Source organism: Hyperolius riggenbachi, chromosome 7, assembly GCF_040937935.1.
Source record: "Hyperolius riggenbachi isolate aHypRig1 chromosome 7, aHypRig1.pri, whole genome shotgun sequence".
NCBI classification, from domain to species: domain Eukaryota; kingdom Metazoa; phylum Chordata; class Amphibia; order Anura; family Hyperoliidae; genus Hyperolius; species Hyperolius riggenbachi.
Window position 1 is genome coordinate 278737704 of NC_090652.1, and position 19607 is coordinate 278757310.

Consider the following 19607-nt stretch of genomic DNA (forward strand, 5'->3'; position numbering starts at 1 on the left):
CAAATAGAGACCTCTGGATCTTTTTCTTAGGTAGCTGTTGCGCGCTCCCACGGCATACCCTGTCCACGGCCTCTATTGCCAATAGTTTATAGTAAAGAAGATGGAAACCTTCATTTTTTATAGCGCGTGTCAGACTTATCTAACTCATTTAAAAGGGAACCTGAACCAAGTAAAAGTATTGTAAATAAACACATGATGTACCTGTAAATTAATATTACATACTTACCTCATCTTCAGTTCCTCTCAGAAGATCACCATTTTCCTCTTACAATGATTCCTTCCAGTTCTAACAAGATTTTGTCAGAACTGAAATATATCAATTGCTGTCAGTTATAGATCAGTTGCTGTCAGTTATAACTGAAAGGACAACTGAAGGGCAAGGTAATGTCCATGTTTCCCTATGGCTCAAGTGGGCGATATTACAGTTTAACTGTGCTCAGCTGTAAGCAGAAAAAATGGTCATCGCCATTTTTAAAATGGTGGACGGAGCACTCCATTGATCACAGTGGACAAACAGGACATGAGAGAGGAGAAAGAGATTAATGAGTAGACTATAAGGGAGGTAAGTATGACGTGTGTATGTTTATTTTGACTTTTAATTTTCAGTTCAGGTTTGCTTTAAGGCCTGTACACACACTTGACTAAAGTCGGCTACGGCGGCTGAAGACAACCGTATTTAACTCTGCATTTGCTGACCTTTACCCCCAGGCCCCCCTGAGGAAGAAGGGAGGCTGGAAGACAGGGCCTGGACGGCAGATCTTTGCTGGTGGGTCCAATAGATTGTAGTTAAGCCCCTGTATACAGCACTACATAAATTACATTTCTACAATTATCACTATATGCACTATGCATATGATTGTGTTGGCGCACTTTGCTGCAGGGTCCTAGGTTTTTTATTTTGTGCACTGGGGCGGGCCACCGCACCGCGAACGCACACCACAAGTGTAAAACCGGCCTAAAGATGCTAAGACTGTGCCTATAGGCTACTGCAATGTAAATTGCTAATTCATGAGGAACAGAACAGAAGTCGTGTAATTTCGGTGCTCAGAGCAGAATGGACAGGGAAGTGAGACTACCCACCAACTGCAGGACAGTGTCATTCAGGTGTGTCAATTTAAACAGATGTCAAAGACCCGCCCACATGACAGCAAACCGTAAAATGTACCAGAGACAAGCTAAAATAAATGTTTTATACATACCTGGGGCTTCCTCCAGCCCCCTCGGCACAGATCACTCCCATGCAGTCTTCCCTCCACCTCCTCACTTGCTCAGTAGAAGCCCTGTTAGCTTGGCAAGTTGGGGCCAGTCGTCGCAGGTGCAGTTTGGCCGCACCCCTGTCCTCGCTTCCGCGGCTGGAAGCGTTCTGCACCTGGCAGTAGTACTGCGCAGAGAGCTCCCAGCTACGCGGCGGGCCATGCGCACGTGGCCAGCCCACGAATGTGCAGTATGCCTCGACCAAGCTAACGGGTCTTCTATGGAGCAAGCGAGGAGGCGGAGGAAGATGGCGTGGGAGCGGGGCGGACTGGAGGAAGCCCCAAGTATGTATAAAACTTTTATTCTAGTTCGACTCAGGTTTCCTTTAAATTAAAAAAAGGACACATTAATCTCAATCCACGCTGTCAACACCAATTCTACAGTCCAAACTCATATTATCCCAAAATCACTGGACCCCACAGCGCCGCCTGAGGCTCAGAATTCATCTTTCCTCATGCCAGACAGGTCTCTCTTTAGTACAGTATCCAGACTAGAATTCTTCTGTGAATACTAACACAGGCCCCACAACAGACTCCATTACTGCAATCAAGGCACTTTAGAGATGTGATAAAATGGTAAAACCGTTGGCAGTAAGTGCTACACATTACATCATCATCTTTAGTGAAAAAATGTCAATCGCCGATAAGAGATCAGGTCATATGAAGTTCCTGGAGAGTGGAAAGGTCACAGATTTAATCCTCTCTCGGCTTGAGGGGGCTTTTAAAGAAAACGCTTGTGGTGGGACACTTACTACACAGTATACAACATTCCTCCTCAGCGGAGACACCGTTTCATATGATTAATATTATATATTGACCAGTAGCATCTGCATTAGCTCAATACTGTGCCCAAAGACAAGACACAGAACATTATATTACGTTTTTCTACTGGCGGAGTCAACGCGCCAGAGCTGCAGACACAAGGTCACGCTCAACAGGCAACAGCAGTGTTAGAGAGTATTGCCCAAGGTCTCCTACTGAATAGGTGCCGACTTACTGAACAGGAAGTGCCGTAATGTAAACCCAGGTGTCTTGTGTCAGCGGCAGAGCCCTTAACCATTACACTACCCACTATCAATATCAGCAAACCAGGACAGGATGATTCTTGTATGTTTTTATTATGTAGTGGTGTTGTGGGCTTGTTCTTCAATTGTTGTTTGGGGGTCTGCAGAGGCAGCTCGGTAAATGACGCCATGGGGCGGGGCTCACAGGCTACATTCTCATCTGAGATGGCGCCAAACGATCGCCTCAAACATAGATCATCTAGCACGTGTATGAGGCTTTAGATTGTAGTAGGGATATTAGCCTAAAACTAGGACTATGATAGGGATTATATTGTGAGAGAATCGATAACAAAAAAACAAAACAAAAAACAAACAAAAAAAGAGCCCTTCGGGGGTACTAACCCCGGGAGGCAGAAGCCTCAACATCCAAATGAAGCTTCCCCCTCCCTCCTCAGTAGAGGGGATCCAGTGCTGGGACCCCCCCCCCCCCCCAAAGAGCAGCTCTCTGCTTGGGCTCTGGCAGAAATAGGCGAGCCTGATCCGATCCACTCTACTGCGCAGGCTTATGCCCCTGTGCAGTAGAGCAGACCCGATCGGGCTCAGCCATTCCCACCGAAGTCAGAGCTGAGAGTTGCTACTGCGCATGTATGCGGCAATTGTAAATATTATTGCTACGTTGTGTCTGGAGGGAGCCAGATGGCTGAGCAGGACGGGGGAACCCTCTCTAGGATCCAGAGGCCAGGTAAGTACCCCCCAGGGGCTTTTGTTTGTTTGTTTTTTGTTACAGATTCTCTTTCAGCTGGTAATGCATCACTCGATGTATGGCCAGATCAACCATTAGATAAATCCTCCTCTGATTTAATCTGATCAGAGAGGAATCTATTGCCTCCCCATACGCTGCCCAGAGTTTTCTAATAGATTTCAGTATTAAATATATTGTACATTTTCCTGCTACCGCTTCTGTGGTGATATATTGGGGTGCTGATGATGTTAGGGAATATGCGATCATATTTCTGTCATTTTTCTGTCTACTTTGTCTGCTATATCTCACATGTGTATTCTGCTTTGAAGGGATTGTCATCTGGCTGTACTACATTTGCATCTAAAGGGACTTCAGTGAATAGAGCTGGGGTGTTAAGGCCCATACACACGTCGGATTTTAGCGAACGACCCGTCGTTTGAACGTTCCGTCGTTCGGACGTTTTCGCGTCAAATCCGACGTGTGTACAGACTATCGTTCGGGTGATAAGACTGGTTACCAGCAATCCGCCCGGCGGATCGTTGGTAACCAGTCTTATCTCCCGAACGATAGTCTGTACACACGTCGGATTTGACGCGAAAACGTCCGAACGACGGAACGTTCAAACGACGGGTCGTTCGCTAAAATCCGACGTGTGTATGGGCCTTTAGCCTCCAGCAAAGACATTGGTTAATTAGACAATGGCAGAAGTGAAGGGTTTTGTTCTACCTTATCTGGAGTTGAAGCTTGGAAGTCATTGACAACTGAAACATTTACACTTCTGTTGATGAAGGCTGTTAAAGCATTGTGAAGAACTCTAGACTAGCCAGGAAGAGCCTCCTGTGTGTTAAACATTATTTCGTTGTGAGGAAATTAAATTATTGGTGGAGGTGCAAACTATATCCTGTAAATTACATCTATTAGGAGATGGCTAATCAGGCCAATAGCAGCCATATCCTTATCTTTGATCAGCTAGGAAATACTGTCAACAATGGGGTTGTTGTCAACCAAAAGTGTATTATAGCACATACATGAAAAGACTTCCCTAGTCCAAGTTACAGGTGACCTGTAACTTGGACTAGGGAAGTCTTTTCATGTATGTGCTATAATACACTTTTCATACATTATTTCCCACAATGCAACGAGCTTGACAGACAGCTGTTAGGACCTTGGTCATGACATCACACTGTGGGAGGGGTTTCACCACGATATCACCATACAAACAACTCCATTCCCCCCCTCCTTCCCACCCTGATAATCTATTTGAGAAAAGGCAAAGATTTCTCATGGGAAAGGGGGAATCAGCTACTGACTAGACTGAAATTCAGTGCACTGTGGAAAATGTCAGCACTATATACATCCCCCATAACTGCTTTCAACAACACCTAACGACTAGTTGTCCAGCTTGTAAATAGCTGCATGGTGTCTGGGATTTCCTCCCATTCTGTATCACAGTCACAGTGTAACACTCAGGTGCTGCAATCCTAAACTCTCACCTGTGATGTCAGTGATAACAGAACGGTGTTTATGGGTAATTTACAGTGCTGGGGTGGGGGGAGTTGATTTTACTGCACCAGTTCCCAGGAATGACAAGCTCCAATAATCTCCCTGAGTTTACCTCATTGACTAAGTGTTCCTCTGAAGCAATTACCTTGTAAATGGTAAAAGCTTTACAAATGACAAGCAAGTGCAGACAGAGAGGAGGGGGTGCAGTGATACCAGGGGCGGCGCCAGGGGGGTGCTTGGGGGTGCTCGAGCACCCCCTAGAATTGTCCAAGCACCCCCAAAGCACCCCCTGGAGTGAACTGACTTCAGGCGTCTAAAAGACGCCAAGTCAGTTCACACCGGCAGCACGGAGCAGCAGGCAGGGCTACGGTAAGATGGCCGCCCGGAGCCCTGTTCTGCAGACTTCGGGCGGCCATTTTCCCGTAGCCTTGCTCTCTGCATGCAGGCAGGAAGTCTCGTGGTGACGTCGGGAAGGAAGAGGATCGTGGGCGCGCGGGCGCTGCGCGCCACAATGAGGTCGGGACTCGGGACAGGAGGTCGGGAAAGAAGGTCTTCTGGCTGTAGGTGAGTAAATGGGTTTTTCTTTTCTTTTTCAGGTGATGCGGATTGTGCATATTGGGGTCATATCTGCTACGGATTGTGCATATTGGGGTCATATCTGCTACGGATTGTGCATATTGGGGTCATATCTGCTACGGATTGTGCATATTGGGGCGATATCTGCTACCGATTGTGCATATTGGGGTCATTTCTGCTACCGATTGTGCATATTGGGGTCATTTCTGCTACCGATTGTGCATATTGGGGTCATTTCTGCTACCGATTGTGCATATTGGGGTCATATCTGCTACCGATTGTGCATATTGGGGTCATATCTGCTACCGATTGTGCATATTGGGGTCATATCTGCTACCGATTGTGCATATTGGGGTCATATCTGCTACCGATTGTGCATATTGGGGTCATATCTGCTACCGATTGTGCATATTGGGGTCATATCTGCTACCGATTGTGCATATTGGGGTCATTTCTGCTACGGATTGTGCATATTGGGGTCATTTCTGCTACGGATTGTGCATATTGGGGTCATATCTGCTACCGATTGTGCATATTGGGGCCATATCTGCTACCGATTGTGCATATTGGGGCCATATCTGCTACCGATTCTGCATATTGGGACCATATCTGCTACCGATTGTGCATATTGGGACCATATCTGCTACCGATTCTGCATATTGGGACCATATCTGCTACCGATTGTGCATATTGGGACCATATCTGCTACCGATTGTGCATATTGGGGCCATATCTGATACCGATTGTGCATATTGGGGCCATATCTGCTACCGATTGTGCATATTGGGGTCATATCTGCTACCGATTGTGCATATTGGGGTCATATCTGCTACCGATTGTGCATATTGGGGCTATATCTGATAACGATTGTGCATATTGGGGCTATATCTGATAACGATTGTGCATATTGGGGCCATATCTGATAACGATTGTGCATATTGGGGCCATATCTGATAACGATTGTGCATATTGGGGCCATATCTGATAACGATTGTGCATATTGGGGCCATATCTGATAACGATTGTGCATATTGGGGCCATATCTGATAACGATTGTGCATATTGGGGCCATATCTGATAACGATTGTGCATATTGGGGCCATATCTGATAACGATTGTGCATATTGGGGCCATATCTGATAACGATTGTGCATATTGGGGCCATATCTGATAACGATTGTGCATATTGGGGCCATATCTGATAACGATTGTGCATATTGGGGCCATATCTGATAACGATTGTGCATATTGGGGCCATATCTGATAACGATTGTGCATATTGGGGCCATATCTGATAACGATTGTGCATATTGGGGCCATATCTGATAACGATTGTGCATATTGGGGCCATATCTGATAACGATTGTGCATATTGGGGCCATATCTGATAACGATTGTGCATATTGGGGTCATTGGACGTGTTTTTTGTTAAAATCTGCTCACATTACGTGTATTTTCTTGAGAAAACCTGCACAATTATGTGAATTTTCTGGGAAAAGGGTCACCAAAACTTGGGCCCTCTGTCTTTGCGTTGCACTTTTAAAGGGAACCCGAGGTGAGAATAATATTGAGGCTGCCATATTTATCTCCCTTTAAGCAATACCAGTTGCCTGGCTGCGGTGCTGGTCCTCTGCCTCTTATTCTTTCAACCATAGACCCTGAACAAGCATGCAGCAGGTCAGGGGTTTCTGACAATATTGTCAGAACTGACAAGATTAGCTGCATGGCTTGTTTCTGGTGTAATTCAGTTCACTACTACAGCCAAATAGATCAGCAGGGCTGCCAGGCAACTAGTATTGTTTAAAAGGAAATAAATATGGCAGCCACCATATCACTCTCACCCTGGGTTCACGTTAAATTACAGTTAGCCCCGCCCTCACCCGGTCATGACCACGCCCATTTTTTCGCCGCGGCGCGCTTCGCGCGCCGCAGGTTGTAGCCACACCCATTTTTGGCGCGGCGCGCTTCGCGCGCCGCAGGTCGTCAGCTCCCCCGGAAATTGGTCCAGCACCTGCATAGCACCCCCTAAAAAAAATTCCTGGAGCCGCCACTGAGTGATACCATCAGACTTGTACTTTCGGATGGAAGAGATTTGGGTGGGACGGTATGCCGTATTGGACAGAAAGGAATAGCACACGTCACAAGGAATATACATAACAGCGATGTACTCGCATCTCCCGGACCACATCTCCCAGCATGCATTATGGCGTACAAGCATGTGACCCTGCCAGGAATTAGAAATTCCAGCAGAAGCTGCAGTTGGCATGAGAAGATAGGGGCCAGAGCAGCAGCCTGTAGGTAAGTGTTGGTGCCCCCCGCCTCCACCATTACAATCCGCCATTATGGGGAGGTTAGTTTTTTTAAAAGTAATAAAAACGTTGCTCATTGCATTTTAAGGCCTGCTGGAATGAGTTGAAGGCGGGGTCGAGCCTGATGGGGGAAAGGAGATCCATAGAATAGGGGCTGCTCTGGAGAAGTCCTGGAGCCTTGCAAGTGAGCAAGTAATGCGAGGGGGGGGCAGGTTGGGGAGTATTTCTGTATGATATTGGAGATGTAAGAAGAGGAGGTATGCATGGATTTGTATGACAGGCAGAGCAGGCTCATTCTGAGGGGGGTAGGGAGCCAGTGAGGGGACTTGTGAAGAGGGGCAGCTGATGAGAAGCAGTGGGAGACCTGAATGAGCCTGGCAGCTGCATTCATAACTGATTGCAGAGGGTGGAGTCTGGTTTCAGGAAGTCCAGAAAGGAAGGCATTGCAGTAGTCCAGACGGGAGATGACCAGAACATGGGGCAGGAGTTTGGAAGTGTCAGGGGTTAGGTAGGTAGAAATCAGGCATGGGCAAACTTGGCCCTCCAGCTGTTAAGGAACTACAAGTCCCACAATGCATTGCTGGAGTCTGACAGCCACAGTCATGACTCATAAAGGCAAATGCATTGTGGGACTTGTAGTTCCCCAACAGCTGGAGGGCCGAGTTTTCCCATGCCTGGGTTAAATTCATAGATAGGTTGGAGGTCAGTGTTAGGGGTACATAGCGTGGAGGTTGATGTTTGGTTTAGGCCACCTCTGCTGACTTTAATCAAGCGTTACAGGGCTTTAGGAGTAGGTAGGGTAGTGTTAGTTGTAGATGAGGGGTGGGGGATGTTGAAGTGAGGATAAGCTAAGGTCATAGTAAATTATGGGCCTGTTTCCACTACGGCCAAATCCGGCCCGAATCTGCAATGTTTCCCCTGCAGACGAGTCGGACGATGAAACGCTGCCTATCCCTCCAATGCTTTGCCATCCGAATCCCATTTCAGTGCGATTCTGGATGGTTTGCTGCAGTTTTCTGCAACGTGTCCGAAACCCTATAGCTGTGCATGGCGCCACTAAGCAATTCAGCTGCGTGCTCGCAACATTGCAAGTACTGGCATGCATTCTGCAAGGCGCACGCCGGCTAAGAGGAAACCGGCCCCATCAGTAAAACTATAATATTAAACTACCGGCAAGATCTCACGTCCAACTTAACTAGGGGTACTTTTAAATGTACACTTTTCCTGGCCAGATACATCTCTCAAACAGGGACAGAAACAGTAGCAAAGAAAAACTAAGGACAGGAAGTGAGGACAAATATGCCCAGTGGTGACACAGACAGCAGTGAAACACCAAAACATCGGTTATTACCATTTTCTACACTACTGAAATTAAAACAAAAAAGTTGTGGGAACCCCACTTTACATTCAAACAGGACACTTTCAAACCAATTCACATGACTCCTCATTCAACTTACAACCGAATGAATGAACGCACACATTACTGTGAACCTGAAGTGCTGAGTTAGCAAAGCACTTATCGGTCCACTTTAAGTTCACGTTACCCATAGAACAAATTCACAGAGTTCATTCCTGCAGTACATGAGGTGCGGCCCACCATTAGCTGTGGAGGAGATCCAAAAACATACTTAAAGTGGTTCGGTATATAGAGGTTGCCATATTGATTTCCTTTCAAGCAATACCAGTTACCTGGCAGCCCTGCTGAGCTATCTGCTTGCAGAATCGCACCAAAAACAAGCATGCAGCTAATATTGTCAGATCTGACAAAAGTGTCAGAAACACCTGATCTGCTGCATGCTTGTTCAGGGTCTATGGCTAAAAGTATTAGAGGCAGAGGATCAGCAGGGCTGCCAGGCAACTGGTATTGCTTAAAAGGAAATCAATATGGCAGCCTCCATACCCCTCGCACTACAGTTCTCCTTTAAAAGAGGAACTGTAACCAAGGAATGAACTTCATCCCAATCAGTAGTTGATACCTCCGTTCCCATGAGAAAGCTTTACCTTTTCTCTAATAGATCACCAGGAACATCTGTATGGCTGATATTGTGGTGAAACCCCTCCCACAGCCTGATGGCATGACCATGCTCCAGACAGTTTGCTGTATGTGAACCTTGTTGTATTGTGGGAAATTACGGCTGTTTCCAGCTGCCAAACAAGTAGTATATCGCCCTATATGCATAGCACTCTTAATATCGAACATTCCATACAGATCACCTGGCAGGATTAGAGATGTCACCACCAGTGATAGATTTCAGAATGTAAATCAGGGAGAGGAAAGATTTTAGAATGGGCAAATGCTGAATAAATAATGTATACATTCATATTGTAAGAATATAAGCAATTGTATTCATTATTTTCACTACAGTTCCTTTTTAATGACAAACTGTAATTTTTCATTTTTTTGCTTTTTGCAAGCTTTCAAAAACTTTTTTCAGGAATGATACAATCCGGACCTTACAGAAGTGGATGTTACTGCTAGTAATATTGTGTATTCATATGATACTAACCTCTGCCACAGCATTTACAGAGTACACATCCTGTCACTGACTGTCCTCAGATGAGCTTACAATCCACAGGAGTCATCCAAAAAGTAACAGCCTTTCCCTTTATCTGCCAAGCAAGGCATTATTTCAGTGTAAAGTAACTTGCATCTGTCAGGTTAATCTTCTCTCTCTCCCTGCACCGATTGTCACGTGACTGCAGAATGGCAGTAGCTGTTTGTTTAGCAGCACTAACATGAACCCTCCCCTCCCCCCCACCACCACCACCACCCCACAATTCCTATGACTCAAAGGTGAGGAGTGTGATGCTACAACAACAAAGAGATTGACAAAATTGTAAAAAGGTTGGAGAGTGACGTGTTCTGCAATGGAATTGCAGAGGAGGCAAGAGGCTCGTGAGAGGTCTTGTACACATGAATGGAAGGAAGTGATTCTAGTGCTGGACAGAAAGTCATGTACAGAGTGGTAGGGGAAGGTAGGAGGCACCCAAGGTATCAGTATTCTGGTAGATAGGTAAGCTAATCTTACCTTATGATGTCAAGTTCAAGTATGCAAGATTTTTAGTTAAAAGTAACAAATGTTAATATGCACATCAGACAACGCGTTTCGCGGTTACACACCGCTTCATCAGGTCAAAAAGTAACATTGGTTTTGATAGTATCTATAGCCAAAATAGATACTATCGAAATAGATGTTACTTTCTCCTAAATTCACATTTTGCTACTAGGCACCCTTACGTATATGTGCGGGCTCAAATATTAATTCTAAAGTGACGTGTGTGTTTTCTTATTGAGATATAGGTTTTACATGCATATGACTAATCATTTTGATATATAATTTTAAATGTGTATTGGTGTCTGAGCTCTTGTCAAATCTTTTTTAAAGGCACTTGAATTTTGACCTGATGAAGCTGTGTGTAACCGCAAAATGCATTGTCTGATGTGCATATTAAAATGTGTTACTAAATCTTGCATACTTGAACTCGACATCATAAGGTAAGATTGGCTTACCTATCTACCAGAATACTGATACCTTGGGCGCCGCCTACCTTCCCCTAGTATGAGGAGTTTACTCAGGGCCCATTTCCACTAGAGCCAATCTGCATGCAGTTTCCTGCATGCAGATTCGCATAGACAATACAAGTGCATGGGACTGTTTCCACTTGTCAGGATTCCTTTGCGTTTTTCTGTGCAGAAAAAAATCTGCATGGCAGAGCCATCAGAATTCGCATACCGCTATGCGATTCGCATACAATGTATTTAATAGGAAATTTGCATGCGGTTTTGGTATGCAAATTTTCATGCGAATTTGCATACGATTTCGCATAGAAACAATGGAAAAGCACCCAGGCACTGCCATGGTTAAATTCACATACATAGTCATCCATGCGATCGTATGTGAATTCGCATGAAAATTCGCATACAACCGCATGCAAAATTCACATCCGCATGCAAATTTTTTTCCGCGGTGATTCCCAGCGCACAAGTGGAAACGGGTGCTCCGTCTGACTTCAGTTGGAAAAAAAGACCCCCCCTTTTTTTGTTTTGGAGCTGCGACCACTACACCCACCTTCCAGAAAGGCCGAGTGGGGACGGTATTTCCTAACACGCCCGTTACAGTGGTTGCCTGGTTTGCAACCTACACTTGAGTATATTTGTACTTCATTTTACACTATTGCTCTCGACCAGACCATATTACACGATATTGGGCTCCCGGTGTCCCTGTGTCTTTTTTCTCGCCTCTAAAAGATCCGTGTACAGAGACAGAGTGACTATTGAGGTTAGGGTGGTATCAGGAATTTCTCTGCTCAGCCTCCAGGTACTTAGTGATGTTACAGGCATTGCAAACCTGCACATTAAAGTTATCATTCAACCTGTACTTCAAGGTACATGATCAATATTTTCAATACGAGTTTGGGTGCTTGAGTCTACCTGTAGTTGACTGTACTACCAGACTGCAACCTGTGTGGCCGGCCAGGGATTTCCCAGAACACCCCTCTTCCTGATCTGCCACACAGGACAGATGTTTTGTAATGAGGGAAGCCCATTAACTTGCATCGTAAAATTAGCTCAGCAGAGCTGTTCACAGCCAGACGACCTTAATGATTGGTTTAATTCAATTGGTGCACGTTTGGGGATCTTTTATTATATCCTGAGGACAACCTGCATGTGACTACATAACAGCAACTGAAGTTATGACATTGGCTCAGAGGCCCGCCCTCCCTGCACAATGCCTCTGGCGTGTGTTGCCCTTTTAAGTGTGCCACCGCTAATTGTACATATGCCATTGTCAGGAACTGTAACAAGCCGCAAGAAGGGTCAAACTTAGGTCTTCAGTGAGGCGTGTGCAGGTAAATTGATTCCCTGAGGTACAACATTCAGTAGGTTTCTTGAGTGACCAAGTGGACGGTTAAAGCAAACAAACCGAACATTAAAAGTCAAAATAAACATACATACTCCATAATTTCCTCCTGTGTAGTCTGCTCAATCTCTTTCTCCTCTCCCGCGTCCTGTTTGTCCACTGTGATCAATAATATTCTCCATCCTCCATTTTGAAAATGGTCGCTACCCCTTAACAGCCTCCTGAGCAGCACACTGTTAGTAATATCGCCCACTTAAGCCATACGCAAACATGGACGTTACCATGCTCATTAGTTGTCCTTTCAGTTGTAACTGACAGCAACTGATATATTTCAGTTCTGACAAAATCTTGTCAGAAATGGAAGGAATAGTTATAAGAAGGAAATGGTGAGCTTCTGAGAGGAACTGACCGATTTAAGGATTCTATCGTCAGACGTCTGAATTGTTCCTTGCCTGGCTGTAATGCTGATCCTCCAGATCAAGTCCGCAGATCAAGAGGGTCAGGACTCCTTGTTTGCATACCTAATCCAGATGAGTGTCTCAGAAAGCAGACCCAAGCGTATATTGGCCCAATCCAGCTAAAATATTGGCCCAATCCAGCTAAAAACGTAATCATTTCCCAATTGTAAATCAGTCTAGTGGTGATCAATGTATCACCGTGTCCCTCTAGAGCATAAATGTCAAGCTCAATCCCTAAGGCCAATTTTGGCCCACTGAGCAATCAAATTTGACCCACAAGGGGTTTTCCTACTCTGGACCAACAGAAAAGCTATATTGGAGGTAAAGCCCTAGATCATCAGGGAAGCAATTTGGGGGAGGGAGGGGGACTACTAGACACCAGGGAACTGTTTAGAGGTGTGAGGGGGACCGCTAAACACCAGGGAACTGTATAGGGGAAGGAGGATGGACTACTAGACACCAGGGAACTGTATAGAGGAAGGAGCAAGCATTAGACACAAGGGAACTGTATAGGGGAGGTAGGAAGCATTAGACACCAGGGAACTGAATGGGGGGGGGGGGGGGCACTAGACACCAGGGAACTGTATAGGGGAGGGAGGATGGACCACTAAACACCAGGAAACTGTGTAAGGGAGGGAGGAGGCATTAGACACCAGGGAACTGTATAGGGGAGGGAGGGGAGACTACTAGACACGAGATAACTGTTAGAAGAGGAAGGAGGGCCACTAGACACCAGGGAACTGTGTAAGGGAGGGAGCAGGCATTAGACACCAGGGAACTGTATAGGGGAGGGAGGGGAGACCACTAGACACGAGATAACTGTGTAGAAGAGGAAAGATGGCCACTAGACATCAGGGAACTGTGCTAGGGGTGGGAGGGGGGACCACTAGACACCAGAGAACTGTAAAGGAGAGAGGGGGGCCACTAGACACCCAGGAAGTGTACAGGGGAGGAAAGGGGGCCAACCGAACACCAGGAAACTGTATAGGGGAAAGAGGATAGACCACTAGACGCCAGGGAACTGTATAGGGGGGAGGGGGGACCACTAGACACGAGATAACTATTAGAAGAGGAAGTAGGGCCACTAGACACCAGGGAACTGTATAGGGGAGGGAGGGGAGACCACTAGACACGAGATAACTGTTAGAAGAGGAAGGAGGGCCACTAGACACCAGGGAACTGTGTAAGGGAGGGAGCAGGCATTAGACACCAGGGAACTGTATAGGGGTGGAAGGGGGGACCACTAGACACCAGAGAACTGTAAAGGAGAGAGGGGGGGCACTAGACACCCAGGAAGTGTATAGGGGAGGAAGGGGGGCCAACCCAACACCAGGAAACTGTATAGGGGAAAGAGGATAGACCACTAGACGTCAGGGAACTGTATAGGGGGGAGGGGGGACCACTACACACCGGGGAACTGTTTAGGGGTGCGAGGGAGACCGCTAAACACCAGGGAGCTGTATAGGTGAAGTAGGGACCACTCAACAATCCCCACAGACATGAGGTGGGTACACATACACTTGGGAGGCGCCAGCTGCAGTGCTAGGACAATTTCCGATATCATGCTGAAATCTAATGGTGTGCAGTGTGGGCAGGCAATAGAACCCTCTCTGATCAGATTCGATCAAAGAGCTATCAATCAAAATGGCCGATCGAGTGATGCTTGGCCACCCTAACGTGGATGTACGATTCAGGTAGGCCCTCATAATACAGCGAGGTGAGACATCAGCCCTCACCCGTCTGTCATGATAGACATACTTTAATTCAATCCATTACTTAATAAACAAATAAAGAATCTGCCATAAGATGACAGATGGTGTTAAACTGTCAGAATCTGAGGTGTGCAGAATGGGAAGGAGAGCAGGTGTCACTTAAGAGCTGTCACTTCTCATGATGATCACAATGGGCAATAAATTCGACATATAATCCAGGTCTTTCCTAGCGGAGAGGAAGCCTTCCCTTTGTGCCTTGGAAACCGACACCACAGGTGTATTCCTGACACCCGTAAGCGTGAGGGATTATATTCATTTACATTTCAAAGGAACCAAACCAAATGACATCCCAACACCATATCTTTTTTTTTTTTTAAAGTGGACCTGAACTCTTGCACAGGACAGAAGGAAAAGACAGAGAAATGCACCCTGTATGTATTTAGAGAATTTGGCCTGTCTAATTCCCCCTCATCTGTGACTAATCACAAGTGTAATTTGATCTTTCAGCTTTGTCAGCTGGCTGTCTCAGCAGAGCAGCTAACTTTCAAACACAGAATGTTGTTAACCTAATGTCTGCTTCCATGAAAGCAGGAAATAAACACACTGCAGATGTATTGCAGGATTTGTATCAGCTGTAACAAAGAAATGCTATTCTTGAAAGGTTATTATGCTGCTGCTTTTCTTTTAGAGCAGAGGGGAAGTTCTGAATTCAGAAACACTTTAAATTCCATACCTTCCTAGCGTATCTCCCCCCCCCCCCCCCCCCTTTCATGGTCCTGACATCACACTGTGGGAGGGGTTTCCCTACAATATCAGCCATACAGAGCCCCCTGATGATCAATTTGTGGGAAAGGGGGTGTCAGCTACTGATTGGAATGTAGATCAATCCTTGGTTAAAGTTCCTCTTCAAGAAGACCAAAACAAAGTGAAGATCGATAACATGTCCGACTGGCAAGCCAATCATATCAGGCAATTCCTTAGAGGAGTAACTGCTGACCGAACAGAAGCAGGCAAGAGGCGGAATGTATTTATGACTGAGGGACATGTAAATACTGGAAGGTGGGTGAGAGAAAACCACTGAATGGGCTTCACATAACTATTCCAAGCGTGAATAACCCAGATACCGCCTGACACAGCAAACATGGAAGGCAGCCAAGAGAAAATGGCGGGAGCAGACAGCCCAGCAGGGGATCATGGGAACCTCGGCCATCATACAGTGACACAGTGCAGAGGAATTTATTACTCAGCCGATATTTGGACAGGTATATGAAAACACATTAGCAGGAATCAATAGCAGAATACAAACAGTATAACCCACATAAATACCAGTTGATTCATTTACTGACAGTGACTTATCTTTTCAATAAAACTGCAACCTTGGAGGTGTGCAAAATGAATTGATTAAATAAACATTTTAAAAGGAGTGTGAGATACATCACCTTGGAAGAATCACAACAGTATACAATCCATATGTTTTAAACAGCACTAGTCTGGCAACGTGTTTCGCAAGCTGATGTCTGCTTCATCGGGGGAATATATATAGTGCCTAAAATCAATAAAGAAACAGTATACATAAAACATGCTAATTTCATCCATGTGTCGAAATAAAATAATTACCTAGGCTAGGACACTATCTGCACTGAGCTCTAGGCGTTTTTGTATGTAAAAAAATGCACACATTTTTTTCACAGCAGCCAATTATTTGATAGAGAAAAATGACAAAATGTGCAGTATTATCCTGCAGGATGTCAGTTTGTCTGTGCAGAACATGCGCATGAAAATAGACACGTGTGTCCCTTGCCTTAAAGAGAATCTGTAAAAAAAAGTAAAGTTCTCCTGGGTTGGGGGGCTACTTGCCTCGGGAGGGGGGAAGCCTCTAAATCCTATTGAGGCTTCCCTCATCCTCCTCACCCTCCGGATCCAGCGCTGGCAGCCCCTGAACAGCGGCGATGTAAATATTTACCTTCCCGGCTTCAGCGCAGACGCAATAGCGGCTTTCCGATGGGCTCTGGTGGACATAGCTGAGCCCGATGGAGTCCACCCTACTGCGTGGGCGACTCGTGCCTGTGCAGTAGAGCGGATCTGATTGGACTCAGCTATTTCTGCCTGAGCCCATTGGAAAAGCTTTACTGCACTGGAGCTGCAAAGGTAAATATTACAGGTGCTACTGCGCCGGCGCCACAGCCAACAACCTTGTCGGCTGAATTTTTGGGCGCGGCCAGCGCTGGATCCTGGAGAGTGAAGAGAACGGGGGAAGCCTCATTAGGATCCAGAAGCTTACCCCTCCCGAGCGAACACTTCCAATCCAGCGCAGGAGACTTGGGCGCAGTCGGCGCCACCATAGACCGTAATAGGAATTATGGCCGTAGCGGCGCACAGCGAGTAACTTCAGCGCCGTCTGGATTTACTTATAAAACACTATAATTCGGCCTCTAGGAATTGCTGGAACCCAAATTATTTCATTCCCCACTATCCACGTGGACCTAGAGGGGGAATAGTATTTAACGCCACCGGGAACTTGTGCAGGAGCAGGATAAGCCATACCGGCTGTATCCTGCGCCCAAGTCTCCCGGCGGCGATTCCTCTCATATGCCTCCTGTGGTAAGTACCCCCCCCAGGGGCTGGGGCTTTTTTTCTTACAGTTCCTCATTAACGTACAGCTATCGAGAAAAATAGTAAAACTGAAAATACGTACATATGAAATGTACACTTCACACAGAGTAAAAATGAATGTGTAAAGCGTTAGAACTGGAGGCTTTTTGCCAGGAAGAAGGGACAGCTTTACCATCTGAGAAGATAAAGAGCCCCATCCACACCTACCACCAGGCCCGGATTTACCTCACAGGAGCCTATAGGCACAGATGTCCTGGCGCCCTATATTTTGCCCTCCATCCACCTACAAACCCCCATCGAACTGCACCGCAAGTCTGCTGGCTGGCATATATTCCTAGGGCTGTGGAGTCGGAGTCGAGGAGTCGGGACAATTTTGGGCACCCCAGAGTTGGAGTCGGAGTCGTTGATTTCATAAACTGAGGAATCGGAGTCAGGAGTTCGGAGTCGGATGATTTTTGTACAAAATCCACAGCCCTGTTAAGTAGTAGACTAAGGAGTCGGAGTCGAGGAGTCTGAGTCGGAGCTATTTTGAGTACCCGGAGTTGGAGTCGGAGTCATGGTTTCATAAACTGAGGATTTGGAAGATTTTTGTACCGACTCCACAGCCCTGTATATTCCCAGCATAAGAGGCAGGCATATAAACCGTCACTGTGCTTTGTGTCTCATTGTCCCAACTCCACACACACACATACACACACACAAGGCAGCCTGTCAGCTATTTGAAGTCTCCCTGCATCTTTTGTTTTCATTTCAACACCTTCAGAAGTTAAAAGGTTTTCCCTCTCAAAATCACATAAAACAACAAAGCATGTGGCTGAGACACAGACTGTAACTGAAGCAACATGACAGACTGCTCCACCAATAAAGGGAATCACAGGTACACAAATCATAAACAAGGAGAAATGTTTGCTGGGAGTCTAGTAATGGCTTCTGGAGCGCTTTGAGAAATTTCCCTTGACAGAAAGCCTTTTGTTTTAAAGCGGACCTGAACTCAGACCTTCCTCTCTGCTCTAAAGGGTAAGCAACAGCACCTTTAAAGAAAATCATTTCTTGGTTACACCTGATTCAAATCCTGCAATAAATTTGCAGTTTGTCAACTTCCTGCTTTCATGGAAGCAGGCATAGGGTTAACATCCTGTGTTTGCAAATTAGCTGCTCTCCCAAGGCAGCCAGCTGACACAGCTGAGAGATTACATTACATTTGTGATTAGTCACAGATGAGGGGGAATTAGACTAAATTAAAGTGAACCTCCGGACTAAAAATGGACTCAGCAGCACTGAAAAGGCTTTGTGTTTCTTTAACAGTTTCACAGCATCAGAACTTTGTTTCTCTTATACAAGCCTCATTTTTAGCTGCACAGAAGAAAACTGCCCGGGCTTTTTTCCCCTGATGCTGTGCAAAGCCTGATGGGATTTCTGATTTTGTTGTTCTCGTTCTGCTGTTTTGGTGCAATTCTTTTTTTTTTTTTTACATTTTGAATTTGATATTTGAAGCCTAGCGTGTGCAGCTGGGAGGGGTAATCAGGACACAGGATAATTGGAACTGTGTCTCCTGCTCCTTGTCACCTCCTTTCAACCAAAAAGATGGCAGCCCCCATGAATCACAAACATTTGCCTGTTCTTTTAAAACCGGGTGGGTAAGAGATTATATTACCTATCTATTCTAATTAACATAACTAATGTAACTTGATGACAGTATGTTTGTTTAGGCTGAAGTTCCCCTTTAAATTGATAATCAAGTTTATCTAAAAAATAGGCTTTGAGGAGAGAGTGCACAGCTCCCCATACATTTATTTCCCATAATGCTGGGATTCTCACTTGCCATGGCTCTGTTAACTCATGGGATGGGATAGGAAAGATCATATGGGAGTCACCGTGGGTAACACGGTGGCGTAGTGTTTAGCACTCTCGTCTTGCAGTGCTGGGTCCCCGGTTCGAATCCCAGCCAGGTCAACATCTGCAAGAAGTTTGTATGTTCTCCCTTTGTCTGTATGGATTTCCTCCACATCCTAAAAACATACAGATAAGTTAAAGGGGAACTTCAGCCTAAACAAACATACTGTCATCAAGTTACATTAGTTATGTTAATTAGAATAGATAGGTAATATAATCTCTTACCCACCCGGTTTTAAAAGAACAAGCAAATGTTTGTGATTCATGGGGGCTGCCATCTTTGTCATGGGGGCAGCCATCTTTTTGGTTGGAAGGAGGTGACAAGGAGCAGGAGACACAGTTCCAACTGTCCTGTGTCCTGATTACCCCTCCCAGCTGCACACGCTAGGCTTCAAATGTCAAATTCAAAATGTAAAAAAAAAAAAAAAAAAAAAAAAAAAAAAAAATTGCACCAAAACAGCAGAACGAGAACAACAAAATCAGAAATCCCATCAGGCTTTGCACAGCATCAGGGGAAAAAAGCCCGGGCAGTTTTCTTCTGTGCAGCTAAAAATGAGGCTTGTATAAGAGAAACAAAGTTCTGATGCTGTGAAACTGCTAAAGAAACACCAAGCCTTTTCAGTGCTGCTGAGTCCATTTTTAGTCCGGAGGTTCACTTTATGTGGGAGCGGCCAACTCCACA

General features: G+C 45.7%; 1 protein-coding gene and 1 long non-coding RNA gene across 6 annotated transcripts in view; one reads left to right on the forward strand and one right to left on the reverse strand.

Annotated features, from left to right (window-relative positions):
* Nucleotides 1–19607, reverse strand: part of LYPD6B (LY6/PLAUR domain containing 6B) — a 103183-nt gene that overhangs the window by 61516 nt on the left and 22060 nt on the right. For 3 of the 5 annotated variants that reach the window (XR_011022855.1, XM_068245843.1, XM_068245841.1), the window contains exon 2: nucleotides 15859–15965. The exons of the other annotated variants lie outside the window; for them this stretch is intronic. The gene's annotated coding sequence lies outside the window, so the exon portion shown is untranslated. The remainder of the gene's footprint in view (nucleotides 1–15858; nucleotides 15966–19607) is intronic. 5 annotated transcript variants of the gene reach the window in all.
* LOC137525070 (uncharacterized) overlaps nucleotides 4748–19607 on the forward strand; it is an 88490-nt gene continuing 73630 nt past the window's right edge. The window contains exon 1 of the long non-coding RNA XR_011022856.1: nucleotides 4748–5066. This is a non-coding gene — a long non-coding RNA (uncharacterized lncRNA). The remainder of the gene's footprint in view (nucleotides 5067–19607) is intronic.